Raw genomic sequence first — 13,298 nt, 5'->3', positions numbered from 1 at the left:
TTTTTTGCCTTTATAAGTTAATTGGCACATTAAAAAATGAAAGTTATATTGATATAATCTTTGAATGCTAAGTATGTATGGTGTAAGGATCTAAAAAAATAAACAAAAAAGAGACCAGAGAGCTATTATCATCTTTTCTGTTCCCTCAGCTTCTTCAACCTATGAACTCCTTCAAACCACTATTTATATAAGGATTCAAAGTTCTTTTAAAAACACTAACTAACTCCTCTATTTAAGTTGTAAACTAAAACATTCCCCATATGCTACAGAAAGTTCTGTTAATGTGGCACAGCACTGCGTCCAAGTGGGTTTTGAAAAATCTCCAGAGAAGGAGACTCCACAATCTCTCTTGGCAACCTGTTCCAGTGCTCTGTCACCCTCACTGTTAAGATTTTTTTCCTTAAGTTCCCATGGAACTTTTGCCATTAAAATAAAATCATTATCTCATACCTTTCCTATTCCTCTATTTTTTTTTTTAAATTGTGCCCATGCTTTTCTACTTAGTGGAATATATCCTTTCCCACTACCTATCTCAAGGGGGATCCTTACTAAACTGGCAGCAACAGAACACTATAAAAATTTCTCATTCTTCTTTGAGTGTGTAAGATACGCAACCTCTACTGTACCATAATCTGTATCTCTCAGCAATGATGAGGCTCTCCACCTGTTGTGATGGATTAGGAAAATCTCAAGGAAAGAATGGTACAATCCAGGAAAAGAAGCTGCTATTCTTGGTAGTGAACACCATGGATTTAAATCTAGTACTGGCAGGATAACCCTCAAAAATTTTAAAAGATGTTAAAAAGGCCTAAGCCTTTTACAAGAAAACAATGAGAAAAACTACAAGTCAAAACCCAACAGGAAAAAGTTTCTCAGTTTTAGTCAAGAGGTGAGATGAACTGAGACATCTTGCTCTCCATTCTGCCTCTTAAATAATCATTTAGTCATGAGAAAAGAATAAAGCCTGAAACATTTTTTATAGAATTATTTCTAGGAGAAACATTTTTTCTCTAGTCGTTTGTGTTTGCGTATACATTTACATTTTAAATGTACATACAATCTTAAGAAAGGAGGCAAGTTTATGTTCCAGTTTTGCAAGATTTGTATCTGTAAGGCAGAAGTTATCTTCTATCTTAAGCATTCATATAAAGAAACAAAAAGCAAACTTGGAATCTATTTTCCATTATATATAGACATATTCTATATATTTCCTGTTTACAGGAAATGCAAGTATATTAATGAAAGATATGTACTGTCTCTAGGAAGAACCTGGAAAAGATGCAATCGTTGCTTCCTTGTTTCTCCTGTTAATGCCTGAATGGAAAAAAGTGAAGGAAAAAAATTTATACCCCCATCCCTGATGTATCAATCATCTTCGCAGCACTAATATCAATGATGCTGTCATCTGAGCAGAAGGTCACACTGGGTTTCTTCTTTTCCTCCTCCTCTTTCAGTCATTTCTCATCACGCCTCTTTTGTCTGTCGACACATTAATTGCAAATTTAAAAAGAATATATTTCCATAATATAGATATCTATCGCTATTAGAATAATAGAAAAATGAAAAATTACTATTAAGAAATATATACTGAAAAAAAGATAATCAGGCAATCATTTCAGAAACAAGAGAAAGCAAATAGCCAAATAAATTTCAAACCACACAAACAGATATGAAAAATTATCTTCTAGTTGCAAAGATTATCATTTGTATTTACACCTTTTAAAGTCATAGCTCCTTGAAAACATCTCCCCTTGAACATTCTTCCTCTCCTCTTAGTAAAAGCAAAAGCTGATGCTCTAGTGCTTCTGCTGGGCCTTCGATATTTACCAACATTTACTACGTAAACCTTTTCAAACAAAATTACATGCAAGCCCATTTCCTTTGAAGCTATTGCAAACACTCCCATCGGTTTCAAAGGTATAAGGTGTCTTTCAAGCTGAAGGCCCATTTTAAGAGCTTGACTTGCCTTTTTCTATTCTGCACGTTACTTGCTTCAAATGGTTCAATGTTGGTTTTTAGTAACTGAATAGGTTCGCCTTGATCCCATCCAAGGGAAGCACTGCGCACAGCATAAGAACAGCTACAAAATTCCAGTTCCCAGTTTAATAGATAGAATATCAGATATGCAGATTAGAATTCATAAATAACACTGTTATACTTACTTTGGTATGGCCATTGGTGCTTTCATCTCTTAAACTATTGCTTGACTGAAAATCAGAGAACTTATCAGATTTTCCTTCATCTCCTTGAGTGAGCAGTTTTGTTTTTAGAGAAGCATTTGCAGAACGTGATGATTTTTCAGTCACCACCTTTTGGGGTGTGTGAAGGTTGGCTTCCTTCCAGCTGAGCAGATTGAGACTGTTGCAAAATCTGCTGCACATTTGGCAGGCTGGCAAAGGATGACTGCACTATTTGCATTAAGCTCAGGAAGTTGATTTGCTGTAGCTAGGATACACATACACACAGAGACACCAACAGAGTTAACAGTGTAAAAAGAGATCTTGACAAAAATTACTGTTTTATAGCTGTTGATAATCTTATTAATATAAGTGACAAAACAAACAACATCCCAAATTTCAATGATAATTTGCGTGTGGAAATCTAAGACAAAACAGAATAGTTTAAATATACTAACAAAAAGGAATTTATAGCATAGCCACAAAGTCATTACAGCTTCAGAATCTTTTCTAATCTATATAAATGAAACAAACTGCATTATGTAAACTAAAATTGACTTCTGTTATTTTATCATTCATTTTATTTAACATGTGTTAAATCTGAAATATATTTTCACATTTGCTACCTAGAACTGCAAATCTCTGTCAACTACAAGCAAACACGGGATATCTTAAAAACAGTAACTCTTCCTACTGTTTGCTTAAATAACACAGTTTAGACTGTATTCTTTATTTTCAACAATGAAATGCCCTCACCTGGACTAATTTAAGCATTTCATCTTGGAGCATCTGCCTGGCAGTTTCTGATGTGCTCTGTTTCTCTGCTGTGGAGGTTTCCTTCTTTACTTTTTGATTTTTTGTGCAAAGGGATGCATTGGAGGCAATACTTGATATGTTTGACACAACTGTCAAAGAAGGCTGACCATCACTTACAGAAATCTCTCTATTACTTAAGAACAGAAAGAAAAGAACAAAACTATTAAAGACATTCTGACTTCAGAAGACCTATACTAGGTTGTCTTAAATCAACCTAGGGGATATTAAATGTATTTGCATTTTTTAAAGCATAAATAATTTACAGGACAATTTAATAGCTAACACAACATAATCTTCATTGGAAAGCATGCAAGAAATATTTTTTTTTTGCAATCCCTAATATATTGAATCATAAAGAATAGTAAGACAGCAAGACATTTCTAATTCGGTCTGGAAACAGGAAACAGGAGTGACACTCCTCTTGAAATTCGGTAGCTCAGATCTGCTAGTTTAACATTTTTGATTCATATGATATTCTGGACAGCCTGTGAGCATTCATGACTTAAGGGCTACGGCACACAAAGATTTGAGGAAAGGCTATTGAATATACAATCTGCAGGTACACATACTACAGTCGCAAATATTTTGTTGCAAATGATTAAATCTACATATAATTTTACTTATTACTGAAGATTTAAAAGGAGTATAAACATATAAAGCATTGCAGGTTTTCCTTACCTGAATACTTCCTCATCTTGTTCTGAACAGAGTGAATGAGGCGTGATAATAGTAACCATTTCAGTTATGCTATAAAGAAAGAAAAATGACTATTGCAAATATTACAATCATTTCCCACATTATCTGGTTCATATTTTTATAAATACTTGTACATACTTATCTGTATGTGTATGCACACATGTACACACACATGAAAGTCCTGAAAAAAGTACTTAAATTAAAGCCTGAATTAAATTACCTGAAAGCCACCTAATGTATTCAGAGCTATACTGATCTCAAATTCTTCTATTACTCCATGAACAATTTGATCTGGGAATATTGAAATTGATGTTTTGTCTCCCTAGCGATGAGGAACCGACTCAAACAAAAGTACTGAATAGGTTCTGGCTGCTCACACTAACAGCAGGCAATAGAGAGTTTGATCTGAGAAGAGAAAATTCAGTTTAAGCAGTAGTATTAATATGATTACAATCTGCACTTCTAAAAGAAAAGTTAAAGAAACTTCAGAGGGACCTGTTATGTGCAGATTTTTTTTTTTAAGAAATGTCAGCATAAAACAGTAGAAAAGTTAAAGACTTTCTAAAATTAACCCTTTTTTAACAAGCATTACACACAGAGGAATATTTACTTATATGCTATCACAGCTGGTAAGATTTTCTAAATATCATGACACTGTGTATCAGGGGAAAAAGATTTATCAATGCAAACAGATTAGGCAGATTCAAGAAGAAAGCTAATTGAAATACTAAGTTGACATTTTTCTATCCTTAAAATGAAATACATCTTATCCACCCAGCACCTTCGTAAGCTATTTAAAATATGTTAGAGTACATGCAAAATAGAAAATTGTTGAAACTGTTTCATACTATGAGTTGCTATAATCAAGAGGGAGAACCCCCAAAATTCTCTCTCATCCATTCTGTTCAGTCTTTCTTTTCTCTGATTATTCCCATTCTTTGATCTTCCTTGTCTTCCACTCTTGTCTTCTGTGGACAATTTACCTCTGAAATGGGGATAGGGTGGAATATAAAAATATGTATCGGAACTTGTATATTTTTACATTGCTACCCTTCTGCTTCAATAAAGTATTACTCTAATAGCAAACATACTTTTGTTGCACCAACCAATTTTTTAATTTATATCCATATAGTGGTCTGGGATTACAGTCTGCTAATCTCATGATAAAGACAAAAACATGGAAACAACTGTATTCTAAATTAATTAAAAAATTAAGAAACTGAAAAAAACTCAGAATTTTACACATCACAGATTCACTGCTTTGAAGCAAAATGCATTGTAGAATTGACGATCACAATATGTTTACTATTTCTATTCCTATTAACTGCGTGAATCTAGACCACAGCAAAGTAAACTAATGTTACTGCAGTTCACATTTCAATGCAATAACCTATAGCCAATCTCAAAGAAGAGAGTCTTATGGCTGAAGATGATCCATGAGAGGAAGGGTCATTTAAAGAACCAGATTAGGTTTTCATACATTTTCAAACATGTAAGCTTTATACATATAACTTAGAAACAAACAAGTAGTAGAGTCTAGCTTAATTATACTGTGACAACTTGTGTATGTATGTGTGCATTTATAACCACATACATTTACACCATATATATTATACTTTTATGTATTGTTTACATAGACCTGTACACACTTAGTTTTATAAATACTGAATCAGATTTTCGGATGTGCTCACAGCTGATCCAGATCAATTACTTGGCACTTTTATCATTGGCTTAAGTGGGGAAACCTCTGCCCTCCCTCAGTTTTAAGTTGTTTAAGGCCTTCGGTTTTAAAAAATATACTGAAGAATTCAGGATATTTTGAAAATAATATTCATAGATTTTTTTTTCCTATGCAAGATGATAACTTGCCTTTTCTCCTTCATGTTCTATTGGTTTGATCCTGACAGGGCTACTGGAACTTTTTGGAGTTTCAAAGGGCTCTTCAAAGAACTCTACAAAACACACAATTATAAATCAGCAAACTACCTGATGAACAGCACTGTTAAGCAGTGAACTGGTAACATTCATCCACTTTTGCCCTGAATTAAAAAAAAAAAAAGAGGGGGGGGGGGTTGAGACACCTTTCAGCAAATTTAAAATGTGTATTATTATTACTAGATTATGATTATAAACATGCCAGAAGTAACAAAGTTACTCTTTGAAACTATTTTAAGTCTTAAAGGTAGTAATATGATAAACTGCACACTTACTTAACTTACAATTTTCAAATCATATTTTACAATATGATATATTGTATATTTTGAAATATTTTTAACAAAAGTCTCTATGCCTAAATTCTATATCAAAAAAGCTACATAAATGCAAAAGCGATCAGAAAAAGTATTGAGAATGCAAATGTATAAAATTCAATTAGAATCTAAAACTGATAAAATAGTATTTCAATAGAACAACAAAAGTTTTCTTCTATTTCTGATTAAATAAAAGAAAGGACAAACAAAACAAAAAGAGGAACAAACAAAAAGAGGAACATATAATCCTAGTCAGGCAAAACTCACTATATTGAGTTGGGTGAGACTATATTAAGAGGATTTAGTATAAAAACAAACCTTCATTTTCTGATGTTGCATCTAACTCCTTCTGAAGAAATGGCCCTTCTTAATTAAGAACTTAAATCATATAAGGTACAGAATAATTCTCATGATTAATTTCCTTCTTAACATAATTCAACTTTGTAGACATTCTGGTAATTGCAATTGCAAAAGGTAATTAAAAAAAACGCTAATTTACTCAATTTACTACTCAATTTAGTACAAGTCTGTATACTGTTCCTCCCAAATTGCAGGCTAATGTATAACTGTAGTATAAGTACTGGTGTGATATAATCAGCACTCACATAAAATTTCTCTCTAAATTTCATTTACACCAAGATTAACATTTTTTTTAAGTATTAATAGTATTAATACCATCTGAAAAGCTTTTATCATGCTCCTGTGCTAGTAGAGAAAATGTCATTTAAACTCTTTCATTTTTTTGAACATACCAAATACTCAACCATTACTATAGAATTTACATCATGAAGAGAAAGATAGCACATTAAATATACATTGGTCAGGAAATACCCAAAAAACTTAATAAAGAAAAATATAAGTTAATAGCTATATAGCAAACAGAAAATATGGCATTTTGGCAATATATATATTTAATTAGTGAAGTTAAATGCCATGCCAAAGACCAACAGAAATGCCATTAGAAAGATACTTTATATGGATTGCATTATTCTGTGGCATCATATACTTACTACACGTTATTTCACTATACTAATATTGCCCTACTAAGTAAACAAGATTTCTCAGCACAAACTTACATCAAATCTTTAGAATTCATCTTACAGTTCTGTGCTTTATTATTATATTATATTAGTAACATAATCACCTTATTAATAAGTGTTTAATTAATTAATTAATTAATTATTATTCATATTTTCTAAAATGATGAATCTAAGTAACACAGTAACTAAACATAATGGCGTTAACTAAACATTGGGTGTTTTTAAAAATTTAGACATATAAGTTTTTAAATGAAAGAATATGCCTTGTGAAAATAAAGCTCATGCAAAAAAAAAAAAAAAAAAAGAAGTTGCTTAACAAAATGTGCTATATTAATTTCAAGCCCCATCTTACCTTGAGGGCTGATCAGAGTTCTGACAATACAGATTGTAGGCCACACCAATTGAAGCAGACACTTTCCAGTCCCCAAGCCTGTGTGTTAGCCACACAACTTCTGGAACGAGTCCACCAAGAAAAAACAAGCCAAGAGCATAGTCAACTGTCCACACGGAGGAAAGGTTCTGGTCTATCACAGCTTTGGTAACCAAGGAGTGTTGCGGGGGAACAACACGAGGAAATACATCTGAGGCACAAAATGACATCTTAATTTTCATTTTACAGTATGCAGACCAATTTAAGCAATCCAGTGTTTATACTACAAAGCTTTGTTCACACTGCCTCCTCATTCATTTCAGTGTATAATTGTGCTTTACTAGAGATGTGCTACAGGATTAATTGACAGCAGGTAGATGCAGCTCATGCTATGATACAATATTAAATTCAGAACAGACTATTTCTCTGTTTAGTTACGTGGTGTATATGACCATATGCAAGATTTATTTACTATTCTTAAAATATTTACTCACACAGAGAGAATACTTGAATATGCTAAATGTGCTGGTGATACTCTAAATGGTACATGTGAGAAAAGAGTAAATAGATTTTTCCTACGGTTATGTAGGAAATGTACTGTTATGTATACTCATAGGTTCCTTATTGCACAGGAGAATAGAAAGCTACAGTGAATTTCAGAGGAAAGAATAGCACATAATTTTAAGAGAGGAGTTTAAAGTCAAATTTCAAATTTTATTGTTTTCTGAGGTTTAAATTGTTTTTCCAAGGTTTCATTTCCAAGTTTTCATAGGAAGGTACATTAAGTGTTCAAGAAACCTATAACAGCTAATCAACAGGCAAGAAGGAGAACCCAGACAACTACAGGCCAGTCAGTCTCACCTCCGTCCCCAGAAAAGTCATGGAACGGCTCATACTGGCTGTCGTCTTCGGGCACATGGAGGACAAGAAGGTGCTCAAGAGTAGTCAGCATGGATTCACCAAGGGGAAATCATGCTTGACTAACCTGATAGCCTTCTATGATGGAATGACCGGCTGGATAGATGAGGGGAGAGCGGTGGATGTCGTCTATCTCGACTTCACCAAGGCTTTTGACACGGTCCCTCACAACATCCTCCTGGGCAAGCTCCAGAAGTGTGGGATAGATGAGTGCACAGTGAGGTGGATTAGGAATTGACTGGATGGCAGAGCTCAGAGGGTGGTGATCAGCAGTGCCGAGTTTAGGTGGAGGCCTGTAGCTAGTGGTGTCCCCCAGGGGTCAGTCCTTGGTCCAGTCCTGTTCAATTTATTCATCAATGACCTGGATGAAGGCACAGAGTGCTCCCTCAGCAAGTTTGCTGATGATACCAAACTGGGAGGAGTATCTGATAGCCAAGAGGGCTGCGCTGCCATCCAGAGGGACCTGGACAGACTGGACAACTGGGCGGTGAAAAACCTCATGCAATTCAACAAGGCCAAGGGCAAGGTCCTGCACCTGGGGAGGAATAACCCCAGACACCAGTACAGGCTGGGGACTGACCTTCTGGACAGCAGCTCTGCAGAGAAGGACCTGGGTGTCATGGTGGACGACAAGTTGACCATGAGGCAGCAGTGTGCCCTCGTGGCCAAGAAGGCCAATGGGATCCTGGGGTGCATTAAGAAGAGCGTCTCCAGCAGGTCGAGGGAGGTGATCCTGCCCTCCTACTCAGCCCTGGTGAGGCCGCATCTGGAGTATTGTGTCCAGTTCTGGGCTCCACAGTACAAGTGGAGCCAGCGCAGGGCTATAAGGATGATCAGGGGCCTGGAACATCTGCCGTATGAGGAGAGGCTGAGGGAGCTGAGCCTGTTCAGCCTGGAGAAGAGAAGGCTGAGAGGGGACCTGAGCAGTGTCTATAAGTACCTCAAGGGAGGTAGTGAGGAGGATGGTGCTGGGCTCTTTTCAGTGGTGGCCACTGACAGAACTAGAGGCAATGGCCACAACCTGAAAGACCAAAAGTTCCACATGAACGTAAGGAAAAATTTCTTGACAGTGAGGGTGACGGAGCATTGGAACAGGCTGCCCAGAGAGGTTGTGGAGTCTCCTTCTCTGGAGATATTGAAAACCCGCTTGGACGCAGTCCTGTGCCACGTGCTCTAGGTGACCCTGTGTGTGCAGAGGGGTTGGGCTAGATGACCTCTAGAGGTCCCTTCCAACCTTAAGCATTCTATGATTCTATGAACAGGAACTCTAAATGTTGCAGGTAGTTAGGTCCGGCGGCCGGAAGATGTCGTGCTGTACGGAAAGATAGGGCCCCTAATAGCCAATAGTGTTAGTTTATGATGTAAGCAGACGGATGTGACGTTGTAAACCTTAGCTATATAACACCTTGTTACCCATCAATAAAGGCCATTTTGTCGTCCATCACATTGGTGTCAACTAGTTAATGGACCGAGTGGCTTGGGGGTGGTCTTGAACCGGGTCGCTGCGCTGTTTGAACGGCAACAAGTGGTGCCGAAACCCGGGAACGTCATCGCCTGGATGAGCGAGCAGCGTGAGCAGCAGCCAGAGCAAGTGGACCACCCCGGCGAAGGGGACACTACCGAATCAACAAGGAGGATGGAAGCCCTCATAAAGGTCGTATCGCAATTACATAAGTACTGGGGGATTGATTGTAAGCCAAAAGATTTTACTCTTGCAGTTACAAGGCTTTTGAAAATTAAGGCTATAGACCAGCCGGTGGATATTCTCCACCCTGAACTGTGGGACAAATGTACTAAGGCATTAGCTGAGGAGACAATGTTCTCAGGTTGTGGGAAAAACCTTAAGGCTTGGGGAAAAGTTGTACAAGCCTTACAGAAAACTATGAAAGAGCAGGAGACTTGGGTAGCAGTAAAAGACTGTTTAATGACCACGTCCAAAGTGGGAATCGGGACAACTGCGCAGACTTTGGACCCCCCAGATGATGGCAATTCTACTGAGCCTAAAGGTCAGCAAGAGGGTGAAACATCCCCTCCATCCCCGAGCCCCGCCCCGCTTACAGAGGAGCAGAAACAGCCGAAATCTGTTTGGAGCGAGCTAGCCGAGGAAGCTAGGAACATTGAAAAGAAGTCAGAGCACGATGACGTCTGGGCCAGGCCACCACCCTATGCCCCTCAATATGGCGCCGAGCCACAAGGGGAAGGGCGGGGCGAGGGTGCCCCCGGCGCGAGTGAGGCGCCGGAAACCAATGGGAGTGACCGGACACCTGAGGGCGGCCCGAGGGAGGGGCCGAGTGCAAGCCCGAGGGAGGGGCGAAGAGAAGACCCGAGGGAGGGGTCGAGAGCAAGCCCGAGGGAGGGGCGAAGAGCAGACCCGAGGGAGGGGTCCAGAAGAAGTCCGAGTGAGGGGTGGAGAGAAGACCCGAGCAGTCATTTCAAAGAAAAACCGGGGGGGAAAGAATCGCCTTACACAGACTGGAAGGAAATAAAGATCGCATGTGCCGACTGGGCCCCATCAGCCAAGCTAGCGTTCCCGGTTCGGATGGAGGGAGAACAGAGGGTCCACTCGCCGATAAAATCTAAGGACATACAAGCAGTTGTTAAAGCAATTGCAGATAAAGGGATTAATTCTGCCATGGTCTCAACCCTCATAGATGGTATCTTCGGGGGGGACGATATGCTCCCATTCGATATAAAGCAAATTTGTAGGCTGATCTTTGATGGAGCAGGAGTGATCGTTTTCAAACAAGAATGGGAAAACAACTGTACAAAGTATTTGGCCCAAGTAACCGGACCAGATCATCCGCTATACGGTTCCAACCTGCAGCGGTTAATGGGTGCAGATCCAGCAATGATCACCCCCCAGGCGCAGGCCCACAGCCTGCGGCCCCATGAAGTTATGGCAACTACTCGTGCGGCCAGAGAAGCCATTAGCGCAGCCATTAAAGTTGTCGCCAAATCAACGCCATGGTCCTCAATAAAGCAAAATGAAAGTGAGAGCTTTACACAATTTGTAGATCGTCTCCAAGCAGCGGTCGACTCTTCATCCCTGCCTACGGAGGCAAAAGGCCCGGTCATAGCGGAATGTTTACGCCAACAATGCAATTTGGCAACCAAAGAAATCTTGCGATCATTACGGACGGGGGCAAGTGTTGCAGACATGATTAAGCATGTTGCAAAGGAAGAGCATTTAACCCCAATTCAGGTGGCTGTTCACGCCGCAGTAGCCAACGCAATGGCATGTCAAGATCGACTCAAAGGGCCATGTTGGGTCTGCGGCAGGAAAGGACATCTCGCTAGAGAATGCAGATCCAGATTCCAGGGAAACGGGGTGGGGAGAGGGCGCCTGGGCCGTGCACGGCTCTCTCCCACTCAGAACATGAGGCGGCCCAACTATGTCAACCCTGGATGGAGCAAGGCATTCTTGAACCCGCTACCCCCTCGAGCGACCAGCTTAATGGCCCAACCGACGGCCGAGCTAAATCAGCCCCTATCGCAGGAAGAACAAGAACCACCACTTGGGGACGAGACCCCAGAGTGGCCTTAGCAGTGAGATGTGACCACCCACCGGTAGTGTGGGGAACTTGTTCCCTCTCTAATGCTTTTAACGACACCGCTATTAATATCCCCTTTTTAATTGATACCGGCGCAGATGTTACAGTTATTCCGGAGACGAGTTGGCCCTCACGCTGGAAATTGGAAGACGCACCCATGGTGGGTGGAGTCGGCGGATTAACCCGAGCTCGAAAAAGTGTTCAATCGGTAGCAATCACGCTTCACACAGAAAAGGGGCCTGAAAAAACCATCACCCTTTTTCCATATGTTATGGCAGGAGTCCCACCTTTGTTGGGAAGGGACGCTCTGGCTCTATTAAAAGCCAGGGTGACAAATTTACTCTAAGGGCCACTGCCGTACACCCACTTCCACCAATTAAACTGACGTGGAAATCGTCCGACCCAGTGTGGGTTGAGCAGTGGCCCCTATCGAAGCCTCGAATGGATGCCCTTCTAGAGATAATCGACCGCGAATTACAGCGAGGTCATATAGAACCCTCCACCAGCCCGTGGAATACCCCAGTTTTTGTAATACACAAACGAAATGGCAAGGAGTTCCGTCTCCTCCATGATCTACGCGAAGTCAACAAGAGAATCCAACCCATGGGTCCTGTTCAAACGTTATTGCCCATGAACTCTATGATACCGGAAGGACAACCCTGTGCTGTCCTTGATATCAAAGACTGTTTCTTCTCAATACCTCTGCATGAGGAAGACAGGGAGCGGTTTGCCTTTTCTATCGTGTTTCCAAACAGCCAACGCCCCAACCTACGTTTCCAGTGGAAAGTGTTGCCTCAAGGAATGATCAATTCACCCACTATCTGTCAGATTACGGTGGATCGGGCATTGGCACCAGTCCGACGCAATAATCCGACTGTGACTATTATTCAATACATGGACGATATTTTAATCGCTGCACCATCAGGAAGTCAAGTGGACCAATTGGTGTTAGTAGTTTCAGAAACCCTGAAAACGAACGGATTCGAAATTGCAAGTGCGAAAATCAAAAAGGGACCATGTGTAAGTTTTTTGGGAGTAGGGATCACAAGTTCTTATATAACCCCCCCCAAAATAAAAATCCGTCGAAACATTAAAACACTCCATGATATGCAGCAGTTAGTCGGATCTTTACAGTGGCTCCGCAATATTGTCCTAATCCCTCCTGAAATCATGACCCCCCTGCACGATCTTTTAAAAGGAAAGAGCCCATGGGAACAAAAAACTTTAACAGCAGAGGCAATGGACTCTCTCGATTTCATTGAACGGCAAGTATCATCCAGCACGCTTGCCAGGTGGAACCCAAATTTACCACTTGATCTATACGTACACTTTACGGAAGGAGGAGGGGTAGGAGCACTAGCGCAGGGCCCTCCTGAAAAAGCTCAGCCAATACAATGGATAGTCCTAGGAAAACCATCACGTGCATTTTCTCCGGGAGTCGAGTGTCTTGGCAATCTCATCATGAAAGGCAGAAAACTCGC

At 39.9% G+C, this 13,298-nt stretch overlaps 1 long non-coding RNA gene across 1 annotated transcript; it reads right to left on the bottom strand.

Moving 5' to 3' along the window:
* Positions 1–2,320: 2,320 nt before the first annotated feature.
* On the bottom strand, positions 2,321–3,735 carry LOC148590965 (uncharacterized). Its single transcript, XR_015914212.1, has 3 exons — positions 3,672–3,735; positions 2,934–3,126; positions 2,321–2,445 (listed from the first exon to the last, which is right to left on the bottom strand). It is a non-coding gene; the product is annotated as an uncharacterized LOC148590965 (long non-coding RNA).
* Between the last annotated feature and the right edge of the window lie 9,563 nt (positions 3,736–13,298).

This window comes from Tinamus guttatus, unplaced genomic scaffold (assembly GCF_059628265.1).
Source record: "Tinamus guttatus ecotype Peru unplaced genomic scaffold, ASM5962826v1 Tinamus_guttatus_pri_ptg000952l, whole genome shotgun sequence".
Lineage (NCBI taxonomy): Eukaryota > Metazoa > Chordata > Aves > Tinamiformes > Tinamidae > Tinamus > Tinamus guttatus.
Note: the sequence above shows the minus strand (reverse complement) of the source record. Positions and strands in the feature narration are given on the sequence as shown.